Source organism: Thermobia domestica, chromosome 1 (assembly GCF_964235325.1).
Source record: "Thermobia domestica chromosome 1, izTheDome1.hap1.1, whole genome shotgun sequence".
Lineage (NCBI taxonomy): Eukaryota > Metazoa > Arthropoda > Insecta > Zygentoma > Lepismatidae > Thermobia > Thermobia domestica.
The window spans coordinates 270,537,336-270,564,570 of record NC_137454.1 but is presented as its reverse complement, the minus strand read 5'-3'; the positions used below and the strand labels follow the sequence as shown (position 1 = coordinate 270,564,570).

The window sequence follows — 27,235 nt, the reverse complement described above, 5'->3', positions numbered from 1 at the left end:
TATCAGCCAACCAGCCCCTTAGTAGGGGTCGGTTGGCATGCTCCGTTTTAAAAGAAAGAAAAATTTATTTCTCGAAAACTGTAAGCAACAAAACAAAAACAAAAATTGAATTTATTAGAGGAAAGATTGGTCTGTCCGTACACTTCCATTACATTGCAATACAGTGCACAATCTGCTCGTAAAAAAATAAAGAATGAAAAGTTCGCCAACCAGCCCCGGTGTCCCCTATATGCTTAAAAAGTTGGTTATTTTGTGAAGACCGGAGAAACATATGATGTAAAAGTTCAATAAATCGTACATGCTCTAATGCAATGAGAGATAATTTGCTTGTAATTATGGGTTAATTTTGATGAATTTATAACTGTTAAAAATGAATGTTCTTGTTATTTAGTGAAGTGATTGCCCCCTTTCTGCACTGAGGTTATATTTTGGTGGCGCCCGAACTCTTGGACATTACCATATATACATGTTACAGTTGGCAATACTTCTTAAAATTATGTAGTTGCGATAAATTTTTAAAGCGATCGTTGCTTGTTTTCGTATCTTTGACACTTGACCAACAGTTTTTGGTAGCTGCGATTACCACATATTTTCCTAATTTCACGACTTTTAGCAGTACTGCCAACTTTAACATTCATTATCATATCTCCTAAACGGTGTAAAATATCAAATCGATGTAAACGGCATTACGATCATTACATCTTTTGAAAATAATCCACGTAATTAGGTGTGATACTTATCACAGCTCTTTTTCGAATTAAAGCCCTTTGCAAGAAGTCAAGTTTTGAATTCCTTAGAGCCTTTTTCTTCTGTTTGATAGAAATACATCATGTGCTGACCATAGTATTCGACACTAAGGTACTTTCGATGTGTGATGCACCATCCGTCCCACTTGCGTCATTACTGTTGTAGAGACCTCCTGAATTGATAAGTTTCTGAATTTTTGTGATATATAGCATAATTAGTTTGCAACACTGAACAATAAAAGTGGTATTGTTTGTTTTCGATTTGTATGTAGACTTAAAATTTGTAATAACTTAACGTAGCACTATTCAAAAAACACAACTTTATGTTGAGGTGGCAATACTTTTCATCCGTTGATATTAATCAATACGTGGCTAGGTGTCCCCCTTCCTGTAGTTGCTTCATGCAAGGTTTCGCTTCCCTCCCTCTTTTAGTTTTTCTGTTATCGCGGTTGGACATTATAAATGAAGCACCCTGTATATATATATATATATATATATATATATATATATATATATATATATATATATATATATATATATATATATATATATCTGCGAAATGGTGTCTAGTAGTGAACCAGAAGCTGGCCTGCAGACTGAGAATTAGTCGACGACGTATGGAACCGGCCGGGCTAGCCACTTATGTCCTACCCGTACCTCCTAGTGGTGCAGACTGGTAACTTCCTGTCCACGGTGAAACTTACAGGTTTCCCTAATGATAGGAAGGCGAAGAAGGAGGGCTATCACCAACATGCCTGGCCGGCACGGTGATTTTTGTCAAATACAGTGAAACATGTGAACTTGGCCACCTCTCTAAGTTGGCCACCTGCTTATCTTGCTTGGCCTGGTTAGTCTTGAACCTGCATTTTCCCATAAGACATTCATTACTTTCTACTCTGTAAGTCGGCCACCTGTCTACCTTGGAAGTTGGCCACACTGAAGCAATGTTTACCCTATGATGATAATGATAAATTTACCTGCGTATCTTGGCCACGAAAAATACAGTTTTGTTATTTTTCTTAACTCTTTCCAATTCCCATATGAGAGGCAGATGTTCTGTATTTGTGACTGGACATAAAGAAGCATAGATTCGCACGATTTGTTCCTGGAGGTCAATGGCCAGAACACTACCCTCATAAAAGGGTGGTAAAGGAAGGTGTGAATAAGAAAAAGCACGTACAGGAATTCAGGAAATGGTTGTACGTATTTGTTTATCCTGTCTGTTTTGGTAAAACCATTAGCTATATCGGCTCCTTTCATCAGTGGCAAACTTTAGTAATTCCGGAAAATTCTCAAGGTTAAAGCTCAATTGTCATTTATTGGCACCTGATTGCATGTCAAAAGGTAGCGGAGGTTTTGAGATGTGAATTCCCTCAAGATTTTCTCAAAACATCTTCTACTCCGAGGGAAACACTTCTAGCTCATTAACAAGAGGTAGTTAACTACAATATTAGAATGTGCATATCTGCCAAAAAGAATAAAGCAAATATGTTTAGAATGAACCACCATTCAGTAACAACTGAAAAGAAGTCATACAAATTGCATATGAATTTCTCAATTTATAACTTAGCTTTAATTGTTTTCAATCTGAATAACTCACTGTGCTATAATATCAATTTCAATAAACTGCGTACATACACTTCTATTTCATGGTTGTTTGTGTTATTGTGTTTTCAATCCGAATAATCCAATGTACCAGACTAGTTTTCAGGAAGAGAGAGGTATGCATATATATTAAACATACTATCAAGAGCGCCGATCCTGGGGGGACCGAGGGGGCCCGGGACCCCAAAGCTAATGTGGCCCCTATTTTATTTATGAGTATACAATATTTGGTATAATTTGAGTGCAATTTGTCTTAAAATCTTCATATATATATACCTTTTGCATCTGAATGCCCCCTCCCCAAATTTACAGAGAAATTGCGCTCTTGCATACTATAGTAATATTTTCTAGTACTGTATATTTTTATGATTATTCTATATACTTTATTTATAAGTAGCTGTCGTGCCACTGCTTATTAAAATTATACAATCGAGTAATACTAGAAATCCTATTCTAAAAATACACAAATCACACTTATTTTCTGTAAGTTGGCCACCTGTCTAAGTTGGCCACTTTTCGATGGAACCGATGGTGGCCAACATAGACAGGTTTCACTGTGCCTTCAATTTGTTTAAACAATCAGGATAGGACACAATAAACCAAGACCCTCATTCTACGGAAGCCGAACTGTGTCTGGGCAAGGCAAGGTTCAGAATCACATGCAGGCAGAGGGTGCTAAGAATCCCCGGAGTTGCGGACTAGGTTGCCATTTAAACTGACCATGGCTACATACAATGCAAGATCCCTAGCTTCAGAAGCAAGATTCTAGAAGCTTGAAGAAGAGCTACAGAAAATCAACTGGGACATCGTCGGATTGAGCGAAGTAAGAAGAAAATGAGAAGAATTAATCGAATTGAAGAACCGACACTTATTCTACTACAGAGAATCAGAATGTGGCAAGACAGTCGGAGTGGGATTTCTTATCAACGAAAAATTGAAAAACAAGGTCCTTGAGGTAAATAGTATATCTAGTCGAGTAGCAAGGCTTGTAGTCAAACTCTCCCAGAGATATACACTACAAGTGATTCAAGTGTATGCGCCTACCACAAGCCATTCAGGAGAGGAATTGGAAGTGCAAATGGAAGATAGGTTGTTGTGGAAAAGAGTTGGAAATACCTTCATTCACCAGTGTATTGACAATGGTTAACTATGATCATATATGTCCAGTGAAACTTGTAGAAACCGGAAGTTGAATAAAACTAAAATTGTTTATAACGGAGTCCTTATCGCCGTTATTCCTTCGAGTAAAATTCGGACCCATCGCCTTCCGTTTTATACAAGTTTCACTATATATATATATATATATATATATATATATATATATATATATATATATATATATATATATATGTGTGTGTGTGTGTGTGTGTGTGTGTGTGTGTGTACTACCTACAATGCTAGTTCTTCGCACAGTATGACGAAGTTTGTGAAAAATATTTGAATCCCCCAACTCTCCATATAATGCTCATTTCAACGATTGATTACCCGGTTTATCACGACTGAATCTATTCTCTGTTCATGTCATACTTACTGTGACTTTTTATTTTTAACTCCCCCTCACTTTCTATACCAGTGGGGGCTATATTTTACGGTAATGGCGTAGGGAGTCACCATTCATCTCCGTGACCCCGAAAACTAAGAATTCGACTCTAATACCAGTCATTTTTGATTATTTGTATATGTCATCCCCCTGTGACTTTCTTGGGGATGATAGATGTATCTCACCCCTACAACATTTTTTCCTGGCTATAAGTAATATGTGTACCAAGTTTCGTTAAAATTGCTCCAGGTGTTTGAGAGTTATGCTAGACAATATATAGATGCATACAGACACACCTACATACATTATTTTTTTACATATCATCCTCCTGTGACCCTCCTAGGGATGAAAGGGGTATCTTTCGCCCATAGTGTTTGTTTAGTCACTGTAAGTAATACGTGTTTAAAGTTTGGTTGAAATTGCTCAAGGCGTTCCAGAGTTATACTAGAACATATACACCCATACACATGGGGTCTACATACGTTCATACATACGTCTTTAATATATATATATATATATATATATATATATATATATATATATATATATATATATATATATATATATATTAAAGACGTATGTAAAAACGTATGTAGATCCCATGTGTATGCGTGTATATGTTCTAGCATATATATACAGTACATCCACGTTTATCCAGACTATTTGGGACCAAAGGCAATCTGGAAAATCGAAAATCCGAATAATGCTGATAATATGGATATTAAGCAAAAGAAATCCTGAGTCAATTCACTTCAACGTCTTGTGAGTAAAGCTTTCTAAAACTCGATAAGAAGTATTTTGTGTACAGTATTACCATAGTTTATTGTGATATCTATACACGAACTGAACATTTAATCAAAACAAAAAGAAAATGTTTGTCGTACTTATAGTTACATTCTTGTTATCATAGTTAAAAAATTATTATGTATGGGAACAATAAATTTTAAATGTTTCTACAAATACGGTTTGGATTATCCGGAGATCCGGGTGAACGAGGGCCGGATAAACGAGGTTGCACTGTAAGTAGATTGAAAACATCAAACTTGTTAAAGCATTACCTACATATATAAAAAGGATGTATGTATGTATGTATGTGTGTATATATGTATGTTCGAGCATAACTCTCGAATGCTAAGAGCAATGTCAACCAAACTTGGTACATGTATTACTTACAGTGAGGAAACAAACACTATGGGCGAAAGATACCCCTTTCATCCCTAGGAGGGTTGCAGGAGGATGATATATAAAAAATAATGTATGTATATGTTTCTATATGTATCTATATATTGTCTAGCATAACTCTGGAGTGCCTGGAGCAATTTTAACGAAATTTGGTACACATATTACTTATAACCAGCAAAAATGTTGTAGGGGTGAGATACACCTATCATCCCCAAGAGGGTCACAGGGGGATGACATATACAAATAATAGAAAATGACTAGTATTAGTATCGAATTCTTAGTTTTCGGGCTCACGGAGATAAATGGCGACAATCCAGATAACGTTTCAGTTTCAGTGAAGGTCAGATACCCTTACCATCCCTAGGGGGTCACAGGAGGAATGACGTACAAATAATCGAAAATGAGCGATATTTGTTTGGAATCCATGGTTTTCGGGGTTGTGGAAATGAATGGTGCCAATCCTGATGGCGTTTCTGTCCAGATGTGGCTAACAAACCCCTATCAATCCTTCGGGGTCACATGGGGGATGACATGTATAGTCGGAATGAACCGTGTAATCAATTATTGAAATGGATATTGTTAGGGTAGTTGGGAGTTCAAATATTTTTATAAACCTCATCTCCCCGTTCGAAGCACGGGTATTTCAGCTAGTTCAACCAGTAAAATACAAACCAGGGACGTACACAGACGATAGGTTCTGGTAGTCCGGACTCAGCTCCCCCAAAAGTTGCTTTTCTGTAAATTTAGTCTAATTTTAAGGGCGATTTAAAATTTTTAAAATTCTTTATCCTCAAATTGGAATTGGACCCCCATTCGTCTAGAAAGAAATTGCTACGTATGCGCCTGATACAAACAGTAGAGGGAAAGTGGGTTGGATTCATTGTAACTACCGTTTTAAGAGTGATTCGTGCAATTAAATAGTGATATTCACTGGTTAAGCTCAATTTAGGTAACAATCATTTTCTCCTCTGCATCGATCCGCATCACAGTGGATAAATTTCGAAATAAATTCCAGCGAAAAATTGTATGGGTGCTTAACGCCTATCAAAAATCCTCTATAAATAATTTGATCCTAGAAACACCCATCTAATTAGTTAATTATTAATGTTTAGCGTTTCTTTCCAGCACCGAGGCTGTAACTTGAACTTACAGTTTGAGATGGGATCCGAACCACCGCAATGTGCTTAAACTTAAAACTTCTCCCACTGGGAATCGAACCTGGGACCTCCTCTGTGGCAGACATCTCCTAGGCACTAAACCTGCCTCAAATCCAGTCTCATGAGTAATTATAATATACGCTTATCCTAGACACTTTTGTCTGATTATCAAATGAAACCACCGGTTAAGTTGAAAATTAAGTATATGTATACAGTTATGTATATGTATACAAAATGTTATACGTCTGTTATATGTATATGTATGTTATACCTGTATGTATACAGTAACTGTATATGTATACAGTTACTGTAAGCAGTAATGAAAGTGATGTTTAATTTTGTATAGGTGAAAATTCTTTGCATCTCCTTAACATGCACAACGAAATGTTCAAAGAATATTTCTAATGTTAAATAAACCACCTGTAGATCGTGTAAACAAATTTTATATTTAACTCAATAGTTATAACAAGGTACAGCGGGGGACACTTCTAAATGGTACACCTTAGCCGTAAATCTCCATATGGCTGTACCATTTAGAAGTGTCCCCCGCTGTACAACACTTTTTAGTAAAAGCACTGTATAAGATGTGAAGTTTCATTACTATAACAGTATCTTCATCAGACTTAAACACTCTTATCTAGTGTTTTTTTTTTTTTTTTTTGGAGGACTCTGTTATGATCCAAGCTCCCAGAAAGTGCGCCTTGTGGACAAATATCGTGTAGTTTTCTCTAGTTATTTCCAGCTCCTCCCATACTCTTTCTACAATGTTATGGTTGCAATGAGGTACCTAAAAACACCAAAAGTGATTCTACTAATGTAATGTCGTATAATGCATTGCCCTTCTTCCTAAGATGCGTCTATTGACATGTAATGGGTTCTAATAACTTTATCAAGAATGTGGTATATACAAACTTTAATGTATGACATTTTAACGAACATTCGTAAGACATTATAATATTTACACATGCCATTAAATTGTGTCATTCTGACTCTATATTATGTTTGAAATTGTAAAAAAAAAAAAAAAAAAAAAAAAAAAAAAGAAAAAAGTACATTTTATATCTAAAGGAAGGTGACTGAATAAGAAATGGAAGAATACATGTTGATTTCGAAGTCACGAATACTTACTTTATAAATTTATAGTTTATATCTACTCTCAGGTTATCGAAATGACTAATGAAAAATATATAACAACAGTAGTTATGTAAATTAAAGAAATATGAGTCGAAATGTTAAGTTTTGTGTAAATAAATTTATAGCTATAAATAAATTTATAAGTACAGAAAAATGAACATATCATTCACATCGTTATGATGAGAACCTAACCTATTCATTGAAAACCATAAAGTGAAAATTATATGTAAGAGAATAACACTTACACAAATAATAAGAGAATATATACACTTTATATAAACTGTATTATAAGTAGGCAATTTGTGATACTTTTATTGAAGTTATAGCATTTGTTCCAAAGGACCAAACTGAACATGCCCATGAATATATTGTAATGAAAGAAATACAAGAGAATATGAAGATAAATATGTGAGTAATGTATTGACTTATTGTATAGTATTTAATCTTAAAAAGAATGTAAATGTATGTCCAGTGTGCGAATTGAAAAATTTTCCCAGGGGGGGGATGAATTTCACCCATATGCGCACCCAGTCCTCCCCCCATATATATATATATATATATATATATATATATATATATATATATATATATATACACTAACAAGTACAAAACAGTTGAGATGTGAGATCTTTCATAAATTTTCACTCAAGTAATATTTAGGTTAGCTACGCAAAGTAGACCTACTTATCTTTATGTCCACTTAAAAATACTCCAGAGGGGGAAAAAGTTATTCCTGCCAGGGATAAAATTTTCCTTCTCCAGGGTGGGAAAGATTTTTGTCAGGGGGGGAAATCCCTGGCATCCCCCCCGCCAATTCGCACCCTGTGTATGTCGATGAAATATTATCTTGTAAAGGACAAAGTGCGTTTCTTTACTAATATGACCGCAAAGGGGGTAACCGTAGCAAATATTGTTGGAAAACTGGTTTTAGGGAACCCAGTTTATTTCTTTTCTTTATTTTGTTTATTCAGTTATGAGTATTTCAAGTTTGAAGTTACCGACGAAGTGCCTGTGGTGCACTACCATATAAATAGCCCACTATGAGAGGGATACACTTTACAGAAAAGCTCTTTCAATTTTCGAAGTGCCTGTGACACATCCATGAGGTGTCTGGGCCACAAGAACCAATTTTCATTAAACTTGGTAGACTAATAGGACACTTTGCAAAACTAATGTAACTAGCAGAAATTTGTAGAAAAAAAGTGTAGTTTCTGAGATACAGTCGATTCATTAAAGACCACATTTGTCGTGATATCTAGGGAACGGCTCCATGAAAAACAAGCAAACTTTGCAAACCATAGTAGATACATGATAGATTTAAAAGGAATTAAAACGAATTGTCTGCACCTGCGCAGAACTGCGCATAATGCGCAAATAATTATGCACATGCGCATATATCGAAAACGTGAAGACTGCGATATATTTTTCTCTTGCTTAGTTTGAACTACATGGCAAGTATAACATAATGCAAGAAAAAAACTAGACTCAAAGGTGAGCGTTTTCAAACAATTGAGGTGAGAAGATGTTGGGGTTGTCTGCCCCCGGAGACCCGCCTCTAGTTACGCACTTTGTCTGGCTTCTCAGTCATACATTTTCATTACACCTGTGTATAAGTCATATAGTTAACGTTAATAGTCGCCATATTCGGGACGTAGTGATATCAAGTACTGTAAGTCATCAATGTTACACAACAGTAACACAATATTAAGAGAGCGTAAGGAAACACTATCAGGCCTATAGTCGCGGTCTATTCGAACACATCAGTGTGAAGCAGGCATCTATGCTTCAAAGAAAGGTGCCAAAATCATAGGTCATAGGGTTTACTTATATATAGTTCGTGCGGCCATGAGAAGAAATCTTTGGTCTTGTCTCATCTCGTCGCGTGAAACAGTCTCGTCGCAAACATGAGATGCTGGTGTCGTCTCGTGTCTTTGTCTCGAAGCCTGTGCTTGGTGTCGTGTCGTCTCGTAGAACATTATGAGAGAAAACTCGTGATGGAAATGAAAGGAAAACCGACTATATCCTAGTCGTGTCCCGAACAAGCCTACGTAACTACCGTCGCGGGTCTCTTACGTTAGCCTTTCCTTTATAAAACTGGGTAGTATTGCTACGAGAAGAGACGGGATATTAAGGGTGTCGCATCTCGTCTCCTTACAACAGTGTCACGTGTCTCGTCTTGCAAATAATAGACTGGTCTCGGCTCGAAGTGTTTGGTCGTTATCGAGACGAGACATGAAGAAGGGTTCGTCTCGTGGCAACACTAACTATATATAGGTAACCCTATGGGCTATAATTTTGGCATGTTTCTTTGATGCATAGATGTCTGCATCACACTGATGTGTTCCAATAGCCCGCGATTATAGGGCTGATAGTATATCCTTACGCTTTGCGCAGATGCAGACAATTCGCTTTAATTTTGTTTCAAACCTATCTACTATGTATCTACTATCTAGATATCATGTATCTACTATGGCTTGCAAAGTTTAATTGTTCTCGCTGGACCCGTTCTCGATATATCACGATAATTGTCATTTTTTAATGAATCGACTGGCTCTGAATCAAATCTCAGAAACTACAGCTTTTTCGACAAATTCCTGCTTGTTACATTAGTTTTGCAAAGTGTCCTATTAATCTATCAAGTTTCATCAAAATCGGTTGTTGTGACCCAGACACCTTATGGATGTGTCACAGGCCATTGAAAAGTAGTGGAAGAAATAATGAAAAAGGACTTGAACCATATAAATATTGTTACTTTACTATTTCAACAAAACGAAGTTAGAACTGTGCCGACGACCTTTACGGGGATGGAGATTTCACAAGTTTGGTTGGACCTCGCGTAAAGTTTGTGTGAAAAACCATGAAATCTACGAGCAGCCCTGTCTATGGCTGATCTAATTCATTAAGCGGATGTCAGCTTCTTTTTTTTTTACATTTTCGAAATTAACCAATATATGTATTCCTTATTATAAGTAGAAGAATGCAGTTGGTAATAAGATAAAAATAAAAAGTGTTCAATAAGAAGCTATAATCTTTAACAGAAAATGGATAAGGAAAGTAAAAAGAAACACAATTATTATAGCAATAATAACATCGTTAATAAGTAAGTAGTAGTTAGTATAATCATGACCTGTTTACAAACACGTATCTTGAGATCTTTTTTTGAGTACTCTATTTAGAAAGTTTAGAATATTTAGTTTTTTTTTTTTTTTTTTTTTTTTTTACATATAGTTCATTGAGAGTCAGCTTTGCTCGGTTCTTAGATTGTAGGAACTTTGCCCATATTACAAGTAACTTTTGTCCTCTTGACCTGATTTACAGTCGTGAAATTTAAAACCACTGGCGCAAATCCCGGGGGGACATGTCCCCACCAATCTTGGACCTGGGGGGACTGTCCCCCCAATAATCTGACTTAAAAAGTGCTTTTTGGGATAAGTGTGATGATTTGTGTCTGACTGCCACAAAGGAATGTGAGATTAAATTGATTTCTCTTGGCTTTTCCATTTCTTTTAAAAACAATCGTATTCTGTAGTATTTCAAACTGAAGTTCGTGCGTAGTGCGTTTAGTGGTCTCATCAATATGTATTAATTCCACTTCCGCTACTCGGGCACAAATTGCAATAAATGTCAGAGGAGGATATGCCCCTCTCCTCATGCTGAAAAGTTGTCTCAGTTGTAGGTACGGGCACAAATTCCGGGGAAATGGGGAAACATATCCCTCCAACATTGGAACTGGAGGCTCCTCCAATAATCCGTTTTGAAAAGTGCTTTTTGCGATAAGTGTGATTATTTGTGTCCGACTCCAACAAAGGAAAGTAAGATGAAATTGGTTTCTCTTGTTTTTTTTTTATTTTTAATGAAAATGAAGGTGTGCGTCTGTGTGTGACGTAACCTGATGTGAAATCTTATCTCCTCCTCTCCCCTAGGTCCTAGAACACGAAGAGTATATAGACTACCCAATGTCAGTGGAATCCATCTTTTCAGTAAATGCGAATTTCATCTATTTGTAGTATCAGCCTAGGCTTCGTAAGCCAACTCTATGGCCTATGGAACCCAGAGGTTCAATGCCGCGTTCACAAAAGCTCTCCATTGACTTCTATCCTTAGCCAACTGGATCCAGTTTCTACTTTGTATTCCTATTTTTGCGAGATCCATCTGCAAGGCGCACCTTGCTGGTTTAAATTTATATATATACTATGTAGATTTTAACTTGTTAAATTAATATGAAATAGATTTATTAATATACCAGGCCTGGTCTTAATTTATAGGTGTACATAATTAATCAATATATATGTTTAGTAATATTATATCTAGTAAACTGTGTATTTAACTTGTAAATTGTTGTATTTTATATAACTCTTCTTTAGGTTGGAAACACTTCTAGCTGGGGCTGCCGAAGCGAATTTTTTTCTTTTTTTTTTAAGAGGAACTTTTGGTTCCCCGCACCGTAGAGGCACCACTTCCTATACAACGAATGGAAATTCAAATTTCTCCCAGAATGCCACAAAACTGACTCTAGCGCCTCTACTGGTAGGAGTCGTAAGTCGCTTGCATCGTCTGCTTCTAGCGTTGTCTGCTACCAGCAGCGAGAACACCGTCTTGTCATGTTCTCGTTCATAGGACAGTTTGTGCATGCGGATAAAGCCGTCCCCGTTGTTCTAATGGCTAGCGCGTGCCATTGGTGCACGTGGTTCTGAGTTCGATTCCCGACGTTAGAATGCATAAAATTAATTTCACAATAATTTAATTAATCATCCGTCATCTTTAGCCTCAAGCGCATAAGTTATATTAGAGGAAATAAGAAAGAGATAATTTATTCTGCCAATAGTTTCGAGTAGCATGTCCTTAATTATACCATATTGTACTTATATTCTGAATGGCAAAATAAATTAATAGTATAGCATATTTATTGTAGGAGAAGATTAAAGTGGTACTGTCTAATTTTATGAGGAGACACGGTGGCTGAGTGGTAAAACTCTGCTAGTTCGTTTAGCTTGCGTCAAGCGGGTTTTGTGGTTGACAAAAACGTATACGAGGGTTTTCGCGGTATTCTGCGGTTTCCTCCCACTTTTTCATTCATTGTTGTCATCACCGTCTGACTCGGTGCATAATTAAGTAAAAGTAATAATAACGAGAACCCCTCCTTCTGAATATATAACATGATAGACGAAGTAGAGGTCTGCACGAGCTCAGACTGGGTCCGCAGGCCGGTTTCGGGCTTACAAAGCATAAATCATTTCCGTCCTGGGTAGTAAATTTTTAAATATACATAGTTCTCGGGCCTCACTTTGTAAATATGCTCTACAACGATATTTATTGGACCGTTCTTTCTGGAGAACTTTTAAAGCACAACTGCATAATTAAACCTCTAATTGCTGTAAATAAAACTACATATTTACGTTAATTATTAAATGAAATGAAATAAAATCTTTCAGTTTTACGTCCCACGGTTATGCCGGTTAGGCTAAAGGAGACGGTGATTATGAGTAATGAATGAAATGGTGGAATGAAGACAGTGGGAGGAAACGGGAGAACCCTGAGAAAACCCACGCACACGGTGTTTGTCCTCCACAAAGTTAATTATTAAGTTTCTGTAATTTGGGCTTATTTGATTATCACACGATCTCAGGCCTAAATGCTAACATATATTTCGGACTCGGGTGGGGTCTCACATTATAAATTCACTAACAATTCCGGTCCCTGTTAGACCTCTAAGATGAAGTCGTGGCGGTACGCCACCCCCCCCACACACACAAAAGGATATTTACAAACACAAGAAAGTTACTACACACACGAAAGTCATGGCATTACTCTAGCAGACGGTTCTACTCAATTTTGGCACATTTACATTTTCAGGTTATGTTACAGCTTTGTATTTCTTTTAGCAGATCATGCACTAAATGAGGTGCTCCATTACTACTTGCAGATTGACGGCGCAGTGTAAATAGTGTAGACGTATGGCATAAAAACTACATACAGTGCATGAAACACGAATCAACTTATGCTAGGTGGCCACTAAAAAGCACGAATGCTATCTAACCGAGTCAGGGCAGGAGCGCAGCAGGAAGATCTGAGCGGCGGCGAGGGGCTCCGTCCGTAGGGAGCACACGCATAAACGAGGGTGCACTTACGCATACAATACTTTCACTATCACTCAGAATTCATTTCAATATGATGTGCAGTAATTACTTATATTCACACACTCATTCCTTCACAAAAAATGTTTCACATCGTATTTTACCCATAAATGTTCTATTTGGTAGAACCGTCTGCTCGAGTGAACCTAAAATAATTTTGCTAATTAGTTATAGCTCTACTTTCGGTGAGTCCTATCCTACTTTAATACTCTAGTCTAGGGATACAAATAACCACTCGCCTGGGACCAGTGGTTCATCTGTACGTGCGAGTATTTAACGCAGGGTGTCTATTGACCTGGAAAACTTGGAATTTGTTTTTGTACCTGGAATTTAACAACAAACCTGGATTTTTCTTAATTTTACATTTTTCACTGTATATAATAGAAAAGTCCTAATAAAAAAATAGCAACCAGGGGGATATCTGGTCGGAGTTCTGTCATTGCTTCCGCTTGCTTGTGACTTTTTTTTTTTTTTTTTTGTACGCTTCCCGTGACAGAGTTTCCATAGACCTCTTGAAAGTATTTAGGTGGAATTTTTATCCATATTTTGGGGCAGTTCGAAAACTCTTTTTGCTACAATAACAAATCTAGAAATCAGGGAAATACGGGAAACTTCTCCTTTAGGAAATTTTACGAAAAAGTAATGGACAAGACAGGGAAAATGGAACTGGAAATCAAGGAAAATTTTCAGAAAGTAAAACATTCTTTTAGGTTTTGTCTATTTGTTAAGAAAAGCCGATAACTGAAACACGAGAGGGATATTATCAAGAGCTATGAATCACACGTTACTTAAAGATGAGAACCCTGGGTGCTATTTTTCAGTTACTGCACGTTTTTCTCAACTGGCCTTGTGGAGGGGATATTAACAGTAACAACTTTTCTTTGAAAAAAAATGGAAAATAATATAAATAGACCTGGAGAAAGTCTGGAATTTAACAACAAACATCTAGTAGACACCCTCTAATATCATACCGAAGGTAAGTAAATGATTCCTATTGTGGGATGTGTGCTAGTAGCTCTCTCCATGGACTACTAAAATGTTGTTGCTTATTTGCATCCCTGCTCTAGTCCTTTATATACATCCAAGGAAATACCTACCTGCCTTGCTTATTACGTAACAGTCTCCTACTATAATTCAGCTGGGATTGCTCCTCAGAGGAAAATACTAGCAGTTACGATTAAAATAAATTGTAGGTTTCGTGTCATAGTGAGAATGCCTATCTGTTGCGAGTTCGAATCCAGTTCAACCTTGACCATAATATATCTCTTGTCTGCTTTGGCCTAATAACTTCACCAATAATAATAATAATAATGTGCTTTCAACTAATGAATCCAAGTCGTATCACTAACTTCAACTTTGTAGAAAGGCTTCAAAACAATTTACCGATTTCATAAATATACATTTGATGTAGCTTGTATTTATTTATAGAATCTTCATATCGTACACGAATGGATCAGTCAAGTAATTTTGTTACTTCCGCTGTCAACAAAACTGCAAGAATTTGGCCTATGATAGATTGTCTTTACTTTCATGCAGATAGATTTCTTTCCCTTCCTTATTTTTGACCCTGTTATCTTTCGAAGACCGCTCTTTTGGATTTTTTTCTTTTAACTGATGTAGATATTCTCCCCTTTTGTCATATTGTGAAAAGATCAGCGAAAAACTATGCCATTATATCGTTTGCAGTAAATTTCTCTTGAACGTACCGAAAACAAATTAAGCTGAATGAAATGGCGGAAATACGTCATACTTGACCCATCCATTAGTCCTTTCTGATTAATTGTCAAAACAGAACTTTAATTCTGATGCCACGATTGTAGAGAACATCTCTAAGTTTTTTTGGATATCGAGAATATATGAGTATATTTAGTTAAATCCTTCAACAATACCTGGAACATACAAGGTCCTTCCGAGAATATATGAGTATATTTAGTTAAATCCTTCAACAATACCTGGAACAATACCTGTACACACTTGATCTAGAAATCAATTAGATAATACAGCGCGTTCAGTGCACAAGCGAATCAAATCCATTTTGAAAGTATCTCTTCTTCAGGATCCCCATCGAAACTCCTTATAGAGCTTAAAAGATTCATAGCTTTGTCTCCTTTTGTATTAACTTTGGTAATTAAACTTGTTTCCCTTGTGCTCTAATCGCCCCGCACTCATGCCCTTGGCGCACTAGGTTCCAGGTTCGATTCGCGGTGAAGAACTTTCGAAGGTTCTATCGCATCATTGTTGTTTATATTCCACGTAAAACTATAGGTTCACGTCTCATATAATCTTGGTAGTGAAAGGGATGCTAAACTCTAATGTAATCAGCAAATAAATAAATGCATTAATGATTGCCACTACTTTTTCCTATAATTACACACACACAGATCATAGTTGAAAAACACAAATACGTTTTTCACACTTATGGTAGCAAACGAAACAAATGATCAGCAACAGAATAATTAGGCTTGAATTTTATTTAGACATTAATAATTAAGAGCTCTTTAGCACATTATCTCATGTTACCCGCGCGAGAAATGTTGCATTTAACCAACAATAGAAACATATGCTACCATAATTGTGCATAAGCTAAAGATTACCCTAAACCAAGACAAGGAAAGAAAATAAAACAATAAAATACAGTAATAATAATTTTATAAGGTCCATTAAGAAAGTACATGGAAATTGCGTACTGATTGCTACTGATAAAATGTGTGTTAATTCCTGTACCTCATTTCTCCTATTTAGAACTTAAACTATTCAAAATGCAGGGTCATGGACAGTGACGAAAGAAAGTTTTTTTTTTTATTTTTTTGTTTTTGTGTGTCTTTTTTTGGTCTTTTAAGTCATAAGAGAGGGACTACATTTCCAATCCTGTTCACGTGAATTAACTCCATTGACAGACATGCTGCTTTCCCATGAAGTCTGCAAACAGACTGCTCTCCTCAGATATACGTCGGAGTTCTCGCCAAAAGATCCGTTCTTGAAATGGCTGTAAGCCACTGCTTGCATCTGTAATACAAATTAACATAGTGAAAAAAAAAAAAAAAAAAAAAACCATACAGTACATTTTACTGTCGCTACGTATTACGAACTTTGAAATATTCTACTTACGAAAATAAGCTTTAAATTTATTTTGTGTAGTAAAAATTAGCTTTCCTTCGGAATTAAAACACTACAATACCCTATATAGAAAAAAATATATTTTGAGACCATTAACTCCAAATAAAGCAATGCAGTACATTTTCAAGAAAGTATCTTACACTTCTGAACGTCAAAAACTGAGAATTTATAGGCGAGATAGTACCGTAATATTCCTGCACAAATACAAGTGGCTGAAATTTAAATTGTTACTCAAAACTTACAGTAGTTCCCAGAAAGTACTTTGTGACAACTACTACCAAACAAAAGAAATTGAGGTGAATCTTTCTAGTAGTAGTTTGAAGAAATGCCCGTGACAGAAAATTTCCCTTTTTCCTGGAATCACCCATATATATATATATATATATATATATATATATATATATATATATATATATATATAAATAGGGGTAAACGTGCAGGGAAATGTCGTCCCCCACCTCGAAAAAATATGTACGGCGTCCCCCCAGTTTCTAAAAAAAATTACAATGGACAAAAGAAACGCAGAAAGCAGGGGGAACGGCGTGACGTGACGCCGCTACCCACCGTCCCCCCACCTTTTCAGATCTACTTTCACCCTATATCTATCTATCTATCTATCTATATAAGTGGCCAGTAAAAGCCATAATGCTACTAACCTAGTTAGGGCTTAATCGTAGCAAGGTGCCTGCTCGAGGGCGTGTCTATAGGGAACAGACGCGTAAGTGATGGTGAGTATTTGCGTACGCGATTGTAGTGAAATCGTGGGTTTTCGCAGTGATGTGATTACCTATAGCACTTGTAATGATTCTTGAGAAGAGAACAATAGAAAGAAGTGCAGAGGTCTTATTAAAAGCTAGCAGTGAAATGGGTTCGGAAGTAAACGCAGAAAAAAAAAAAAACTAAATACCTTGAAGTGCGTCGGGACCATAACACGGCAAATCATAAATGCGTTAATACTTTTGATAAAGTGGATAGTTTCAGATATCTGGGATCAATATTAACAGACGAAAAACATATTCACGAGCAAATTAAGTGTCGACTAAAAGCAGGAAATTTGTGTTATTATTCAGTTCAAAATTTCTTGTCGCGAATTCTGTCGAGGAATTTGAAGCTTAAAATATATAAAACGATAATCATGCCTGCTGTTCTGTATGGCTGCGAAACACGGTCGCTAACTCTGAGAGAACAACATAGATTGAAAGTATTTGAGAACAAGATCACGAGGCGAATATTCGGACCCAAGACGAACGGGAATGGGGAATGGCGGAAACTTCAAAGCGAGGAACCAGGGTGGAAAAAAATGATTTTTTTTAAAAAAAAAAATCACTTTTGCTGATTTTTTTTTTATTTAAATCGATTTCTTTGACTTAAATCAAATCTTTCTCCTCGTAAATTACAAGTCGCGCACTGAAGAAAAAGTATTAGGAAGTAGTATTCAATGCTAATTATGCCATTTAAATGAAAGTATTAGGGTTGAATTTTGAATTAATCTCTACCTCTGTTTATCCCAAACAATGTTTCTTAACCCTTTTAAATTATGGCTTTTTTTTTTTTTTTTTTAAAAAAAGGGAAATTATGGACTTTCAGTCAAGCAGCTACAACATCATCCCTATTTATCCTAGGATCATGGTTCATACCTCATTCTCTTCAGAATAGAACAGCCTCTGAAACGGTAACATTCACATTTCTCTATCATGTCCCTGAAGCGGGAAATTTTGAGAGAAAATGGGATTTTTCTGATTTTTTTTTTTTCAAATTTTTATCCCTTCTGGACTCCCTTGTGTTAACGCACATATCGCAAAATCAACTGGGAAATACTAAGGGGTGTACTAAATGTGTGTATAAAATTTCAAGCTATCTTGAATACTAAGGGCGGGGAAAATATTTAACAATGAGCTAAGAACATCCCCACAATGCCCCAGATAACCCGCATGTAATATAAAAATTTCCTCAGACATCTCTATTTATTCTAGGGTCGTGATTTGTACATTATTCTATTCAGAATAAATAAGATTTTCAATCATACCATTCAAATGTCTCCATCGTGTATCTGGGGCGGAAAAATCACGAAAAAAGGAATTTTATGTTAAAAATATCCCTTTTTTACCCCTCTGGACCAACCCCCTATTTTAAGGTAGAGATCTGAAACACTGAAAAATACTAAGGGGTGCATTGAATAAATCTGCAAAATTTCAATCTTCTACGTGCAAAATTAAGCCCGCGAAAAATAATATCCCCCAATTCCCGTATAACACAGGATCTCAGGTAACAGTTTCCTGAAACATCCCTATTTATCCTAGGATCATGGTTCGTACGTCATTCTCTTCAGAATAGAACAGCCTTTCAAATTGTACCATTCATATGTCTCCATCTGAATCGCGGAAAAAGCTATTTTGTTAAAAATATCCTCTTTTTTTTTTTACATTTTCCCCTCTGGACCCCCCCCCCCCCGGTTTTCACGCAGAGATCTGAAAAATAATAAGGGGTGCAGTGAACGAGTGTGCAAAATTTCAGTCTTTTGAATGCAAAATGTAAGCCTACCAAAAAATAATAATAATAGGCATAACAAAATATATCTTTTTAAATTTATGATGTTATAACACACTATGTCTCGACGCAGAAAGGCGTGAAAGCATATGTAGCATGTTCTACAATGCCTTCAGTCTTGGGGAAAAAAAACGAAGTAAAAAGGTTTATTGGTACTTTTTTAATCGAATAATGAAGATTCGATTTTTAATAGAATGAAAATAGGTAATATAATTTAAAAGGTTAAGCATTAAGGAAAAAGTATAGCAACGTTTATCAAAATGTCACTTTTTTCACAGAAGTTACTGATATTTGGTAGGGGCATATTTTAAAAAAATTGGAACTAGCTTGAAGCACGAAATACATAAATTTCGCCTAAAGTTATAAATAAATAAAAAAAAAATCGGAGAGGGGATAAGACCCCTCTAAATACGCCCTATTATCTGGGAACAAACAAGCAGAGACACACGCAAAAGAATTTTCGTTTTAAATGTCGATGGTGATTTCCCCGTTGGAACAGTTAACGATTTAAAAACCCAAACCCATTGTTACGAAGAGAAGAAAGCAGTATTGCTCCGTTACCCATTCAAAACGGAATTTTCCCTAATCATCCTCCGCATGACACTTGTTTTCATACTATGCTGTACATACTGCACATTTGAGTCTCATTGTATTATGATTATTATCATTTTAAATTAATTTATTTCGGAATTTGATTTAAATCAACGATTCTTATTTTTAAAAAATCAAGTGATTTAAATCTTGATTGAAATCGTGATTTAAATCAATCCACCCTGCGAGGAACTACATAATTTATACGGTTTACCCAACATTGTTAGGGTCATTAAGTCTAGAAAGCTTCGGTGGGCAGGTCATGTAGCTAGAATGGAAGAAAGTAGAAATGCTTTCAAAGTCTTGACTGGAAGACCAATCGGAAAACGACCATTAGGAAGACCTAGGCGCAGATGGGAGGACAATATTAAGATGGATCTATTCAGAGTAGCAACAAGGAGGTTTGCGCGAAAGCGCGAAGGTAACGAGCAGGCGTATCTGCGAAGGAGGGCATACACATAAATGAATTTATCGAAAAAACATTTCATATCGCAATCACTCACTTTAACACCACTGTGGCCCTTGTAATGGTTTGACACTACTAACATTATATTTGTAAACATCACCCTGGTTTCCAACATTGTGGATATATGCTTCGATAATAGGAACTAATATTCTACGTAATTCTCTTTGATACGCACTAACTCACTTTCACCATAAAATTACGATATTCTTAGCCAATACCAAATAAGCACTAGAATGTACAACACGCTGGGTCTAGACGCAAAACTCAAATCAAAGTTTATCTAAAGCTTTTCATAGCCATTATTCTGTTAATCCCCGCAAGATTTTCAACATCCTAATGACGACTTATGAATAGGTTAAGTTTTATTTCGTTCACTAAGTACATAGCTTGGGCGCGGCGGAGCGTATCGAAACTTAAACAGCTTCTTCTTCCTTGGAGGAAGTTGGAATTCTGAAGAAACAAAAGAAAATACTACTCTCCAGTTCACCTACAGAATAGTCTGTTCAAAAAAAATCTACATATTATTCACTAAGACGCTCTAGACTGGTACCAAGTTGGCACGCCTATTAGAATTATTTCGGGCTAAGCCAGCTTAGCACCAATCCACAGGTATGCAGATTGATAATAGGCGTGCAAACTCATGTCTTTCCCTTACAAGTACGAACTTGCGTCCTTACGTACGAAAAAAAAACTGCGTAAAAACACTAACTTACGTTAGATGGCTAGTAAATGCGTAAATGCTACCTTTCTGAATCAGAGCAGAAGTACTGTGCACGAGCGCAGGGGTTCGACATGGAAAGACGCGTCAGCGACGGTGGGCATGCCCATAAACGGATAGTAAAAAAACTCTTGGTTGGCTACATTGGTATCTAACCGAGTCAAAGCAAAAACACAGCAGGGGCCCTGTACGGCTGTGCGTTTGTAAGGAGCAGGACACACAGGGAATTCGCAATATCGATAATAGTGAAAAAATTTACATGCGATAAAGTAACAATTTTGAGCACGCAATGATTTCACCTTAGTAACTCCTTACTTGTAACCATAAAATGTATCATGCGGAAATAGTTCACTAGTGGAAAATAGCATGTTACAGCCATAACATATTCTCGTCTATTTTATCCCTAGTAAGTAAGCACAAAATACTTGTTCCCTACATTGTACCCAAATGCTCCAACAATGGAAATTAGTATCTTATACAATCCGTTTTCATATGTACTCAGTCACATGCCGTAAAATTATAAAAATTAAAATTATAAACTTCCATGACAGACTATTCTGCGGCATGCCCAATCTTTAACAAGTTACAAGTAGGCATTATTTACGTTATGGAAACCTAACTTTAGCCTCCAAAGTAAGAAGCTGTAATTTCACTCCTAATCTTATTTGGAAAATGAGTTTTGCCTCCCGACTTTCCATATATGAAGTGTGTAGTTAAAAGCTACTTACCTTTCGTTGTCTGTAGGAAATCTAAAATACGATACATCGGAGCCCCTTTTATATTTTGCACACACAACGCACTTGCTAGTGTTCGGCATTATGAAACTATAAAATGTTACACTTTATATACACAAGAATATATATACATATATGTATAGTATATATACACAAAGAACCACTTTTTATTTTCAAGAAGCACTTTTTATATAACCGACGCTACTCATCTTCGCGTAACGATCTGCACAGTGGAGTGATAACAATAGATTTGAAATTTACCGCTTTCACTGGCCGCTTCCGCTCTGAACGGTCAAATAACATAAACGATTAGTTTTTGTTTGCAGTAGTTCATACTTCCCGAACTCCTTTGGGTGGCGGCGCTAGTTGTTCAACCAATTTCAGCGGGAAAGGGGAGTGGAATCTCTTACAATACTCACTCTACGCCCCGCACCCCGCGAGTTGCCCCTTAGTTGTCTTTTCGAGAATGGCTATAAATACGGACGGGAATTGTGTAACAGGGCTTCACTTTTCTGAAGACCGCCACAGAATGATGTGGCTTGGTAGGTTCTGAATGAGGACCAGTTAATCCGGAATTCTCTTTAACTTTTTTTGATTTTTGCCCAGAGTTATGTGGCAGTAGAGGATGGTTCATATTGGGAACCAAGGTAGTCAGTGGATAGGAAACCACTCAGTAATGTGGTCCTAGGTTTGGTTCTAAGTTGGAACCAAGGTTAAGGATTTAGTTTAGTTCTATTAATTCAGTTATATTGGAATTTATAAATTTTGTTGTTCGATTTAGGTTGGGATGGATTGAGAAGTGTTTTAGATGGGTTGTAGCTAGGGAATTAATTTTGTTAAGTTTTCTTTTTTTTTCTCTCTCTCTCTCTCTCTCTCGATTCCCAATTAGAGAGGGATAAGAGAAGGATAGAGGGAATTGGACAAAAATGATGTTCAGTGGAGTACACAGTGGGTACTCGGTTTGTAATAGTTAGTGGGAGTCCAATAGACTGGACTCTATACAATTTTGACGCCTAGTCTTGAAATATAGACGAAGCCGATAGAGTATTTCCCTGATCAAAGAATTTTTCCCGGATTCAATATACGGATCCAACAATACCCTTAACCTAACCCATACCTAACCTAAATTATTAGCTAGTCTCCTCTGTGGAACGGATTCAGGTAAGATGAGTTCCAAGACAGGGAATTAGGTGAAGCACTCTAAAATTGATTAGCAGTGCTGATAGAAACTAACTAAGGAGTGTACTAACAGCTTGTAAATGAACGCGAGTTAGTAGCTCCACAGGCCCATCCTAATTAGTCATTGAATGGACAACTAGAATTTCAATTAACATTTAAGAATTCTAGTCAGGAAATTTAGATTTTCTCTCAGAATTTCATAAACTTACACTTTTTAAATTAGTTAATAAAATAGTTAATTTTTAAAAGTGTCTATGATTTCTATATTGAAAAATCGTATCCGAGAGTTTGATTTAGTTAAGTAAAAATCCCCTAGACATTTTACTTATAAGCGAGTCAATCTGCAATCAGGCTTCTCAATAAGTTAAAGGAAAGAGAAGGAAGTCCTTGGGAGAACGGTAAGATAAGAAAATCATTAAGTCTACGCTCAACGAGGAACATGGAGATAGTATGGTGGAAGGTAAAGGAGGGAGAAGAAGAATAATCGAGATAAATTTCGAGGATAGTACACTTCTTGTTACTAAGTATATTCAGTAATACCCTTCTTAATTCATGAATTAGATTATAGTGTGTTCTCTATCAGTGGATTCATTCCTTGAAGAACGGGAAGTTGTAAGGAATAGATATTGAGAGTAGCGTTGCGCGTTAAGGGAGCACCTATTGCATATTGGTGGCAAATTAGGTTAATCAACGCCCAATCTCAAATTGTGGGCTCTATACCGGGATATAGAAATCTTATGAATAGTTTATGATTCTAAGATCGGGCAGGAAAATTAGGAAAATGTCGAGTCAAGTAGAAATTTCGGCTTTAAACGAAGCATTGGGGTTAGGAGGAGAAAACCAATTTTCTCAGGAACAAATTTTGGAGAAAATTAGGGAACTGAGACTGAAAGAGCAAGAACAAAATCTAAGACAGTCAAATTGTTCTTGTAGGAACTTAGAAGGGGATTTTAAAATCCCATTACCTAAGTTTGAAGGAAGCGATGAAGAAGATCCATTCGAGTTCATTTCAGCGCTCATTGAATTTTCCAAGAGGAAGGAAATTTCGTTAGAAGAAGTGCTTAATAAGGTAGTTCCCCATTTGCTGTTGAAAAGTAGCAAGGTTTGGTTCAATTTCAAATCGCCTTTCGCGGATTTTGGAGAATTCAAACATCAGTTTTTGCAGGAATACTTTTCATTTGATTATAATAGGCAGATTCAGGAGGAAATAAATGGTAAATTTCAACAACCAAGCGAATCGCTAGCTAGATTCATTAGAGAAATGTCAATTTTATTCTCGAGGTTGAAGGAAATACCGAGTGAAAAGGAACAGATAAGATCAATTATGACAAAGATACATCCGAAGTATAAGGTGTATTTACATGATAAGGAATTCCGATCTTTGAAGGAATTTGAGTCTAAATCGTTGGAAATCCAGTCGGTATTACTGGAAGAATATAATTATGTGAAGAACCAAAATAGCGCTAAGCAGAAAACAGAGTTAGCAGCAGTGGGTGTTCAAAACCCTAGGTTAGATAGCGTTCCGTCAATAGAGGCCGAAAGTCTAGACCCAGCATTCTTTTCTAGGAAGAAAAAAGAGGCAGGATCTAAAGTAAGCCAACGTAAGGAAATAGTCTGTTATGCTTGTGGCATCAAAGGCCATACACGGGCACTGTGTGTACGGTTCAAAAAGAACAAAGAGGAAGAAAAGAAAAAAATAAGTGCATTCTCGAAGGGGAGTAAAGAGAAATCGGGAAAAGGACAATTAGAGCCTTATGCTTATGGGTTTGTGAATCGAAATTTTACAACATTGTACTTTGACACTGGCTCTTCAATAAATATAGCCTCAAAATCCCTTGCGCAGGAGTGGATAAAGAAGGGATGTAAAACAGAAAAATAAACGAAAAAATTTCGTTGGCATCTGGGTGTACTTTCTCACACCAAACGGTTGTGGTAAATCTGTACATAAAACGCAGAAGGTTTAGAACAATGTTCTATGTGCTAGAGGATTTTCCAGTAAAAGCTTTATTAGGGGCTCCATTTTTACAGAAGGCCAAAGTTGAAATCCTACTCTCAGAAGGGGGATGGAAGTTCAAATCGGAGAAAAGAATTAACCGATTTGTACATGCAGAATTTGTTCTGGCTAATAAAAGTAAGGGGGAAGGACCAAGCTCCAAGAAAAGGGAGGAAAAGCTCCAGTCTTCCCATAGTGAGGGAGATGGAGGGGGAAAAAGGATGGCGCATTCACAGTCAAAATGGGTCAATAGGAATAGAAATGGCAAAACCAAGGAAGGAGGGGAGGTGACGTCTTCACAAATGAGTGAGAGACCATCTTTACCTCGAAGGAAAAAGAAAAAAGTAGAAAAACAAAGTTATAAACCGCGTGCCGGGGAGACAAAGGACAAGTGTCCGGAACCAAGTAGAGAGAGTGGCCCGGATGAGGTACACAAAAGAAGAAGGTTTTCAAATAGGTCAAAGACCCACCCTCGGAACACAACAAAATACCACGAGGAGGACAATTCGGTGGCAAATCCTGTAAACAGCACGGGAGACAAACAGATGGAGAGTGCGGCACAAGCTCATAATTTTTTATTGGTGCTGCAAAACAATCTAAAAGAAAGATGAAGGAGCCGCTCATACTTGTAAACATATTAAACAAGCCGGCACTTTTGTATATTGATACGGGGGCTTCTTGTTGTTATGTTTCGGATAGGCAGGCTTTGGAATGGGAAAAAGAAGGTTGTATTTTGCACAGAGCAAACTTGCATATAGCCTTGGCTTTTGGGTCAACATCTTCGGATGCATATGTGGTTGTTGATGTTAATTTTCTAGGAAAGAAAATAAGGCAGAAATTCTTTATTGTGAAAAACTTGTTTAAAAGAATTATAGCCGGGAGGGATCTTATTAGGAAAAGTCGTCTGGTTTTGTCTTTGTGTCGGGGAGGTTATAGAATAGAAGACGATAACTCACCGGTGTATTTATTTGATAAACCTTATGATGCGGAACAAAATGAAGAACTTTTAATAGTAGAGGATAAGGAGGTCATAATAGAAAAACTGTTGGCTGATGTTAATATTGACATTGAAAATAAAAGTAAATTAGAGCAGGTCTTAAGGAGAAACAAGGAAGTGTTTTCCTACAAGCCAGGGACTACACATTTAATTGAACATCGGATTTTATTAAAGGAAGATAAACCTTTTTATTCTAAATTAAGACCTTTATCAAATGACAAGAAGAAAATTATGGAAAATTTGTTGACAGAAATGGAAGAAGCTGGTCAAATAGAGAAAACTTCTTCGTCAAACTATATCAGCGCTCCGATTTTACACCAGAAATCAAATGGATCTTGGAAGTTGATCTTAGATGCGAGAAAAATTAACGAGATTTCGGATAGGGAAAGCTTCATGTTGCCTAGCATTACGGAGTCATTGGCTCATTTGGGTAGGAAGAAACTCTATGGGAAATTAGATATTTTATATTCGTATAGCCAAGTTCCGGTTCATAGAGATAGCCAGAAATATACTACGTTTATTACCCATAAGGGGCTGTTTTTCTTCAGAAAATCTTGCTATGGTTTGTCCGGTATGCCAGCGACGCTAGCTAAATTAATGCAAAAGATCCTTAAGGAATTATATTTCACTAAGGTGATTTGCTTCTTTGATGACCTGATCTTCTCGGGGGATAGCCCAGAAGAATTATTGGAGGTTTTAGATTTAACATTAGAACGTATTCGGGAAGCAGGCTTAACATTAAGTCCTGAAAAGTGTGAATTTTTCAAGACGGAAATAGAATTTTTGGGGTTCTGTATTACAAATGGGTACGTGAGATGCACCGAAGAGAAACTAAGAATGGCAAATCAAGTTCAACCCCCTAAAAATGTGAAGGGACTTCAAAAACTTTTAGGTTTTTTTAATTTTTTCCGTTTTAGAATTAGGGACATGTCTTCTATCATTGCACCTCTCACAAATCTTCTAAAAAAGGGAGTAAAATTTAAGTGGGGGGAGGAAGAAAATAAGGCTCTGGAGAGACTGAAGGCTGTTTTGGCAGAGGATCCCGACTTGTTAGTCCCAAATTTACACGATGATTTCCACATATATATAGATGGATCCTCGATAAGTTCGGGCTATGCACTCTGTCAGAAAAACGAGGTAAGGGAGATGAAGGTCATTGCATATGGCAGTAGGAAATTGAATAACGTCCAGAGGAAATATTCTTCCAGCTATCTTGAATTGCTTGCAATACTTACAAGCCTAGAAAAGTTTGAAGTGTATCTAGCATACACAAAGAGAGTTCATGTATACTCAGATCATAGGGCTATTATGTACCTGTTGAAGGCTAAGGACTTGCCAGCTATGATTCATCGTTGGGTTACCAGAATATCACGTTTTCCGGTGATTATTCAATTT

At 36.7% G+C, this 27,235-nt stretch overlaps 1 protein-coding gene and 1 long non-coding RNA gene across 2 annotated transcripts in view; one reads left to right on the top strand and one right to left on the bottom strand.

Moving 5' to 3' along the window:
• The window catches only part of LOC145661049 (vesicular acetylcholine transporter-like), a 2,637,391-nt gene that overhangs the window by 598,095 nt on the left and 2,012,061 nt on the right, over window positions 1-27,235 (top strand). The gene's annotated exons all lie outside the window — the stretch shown is intronic.
• Window positions 16,131-22,127, bottom strand: LOC145667602 (uncharacterized). The gene is made up of 2 exons (XR_014127902.1): window positions 21,666-22,127; window positions 16,131-16,504 (listed from the first exon to the last, which is right to left on the bottom strand). It is a non-coding gene; the product is annotated as an uncharacterized LOC145667602 (long non-coding RNA).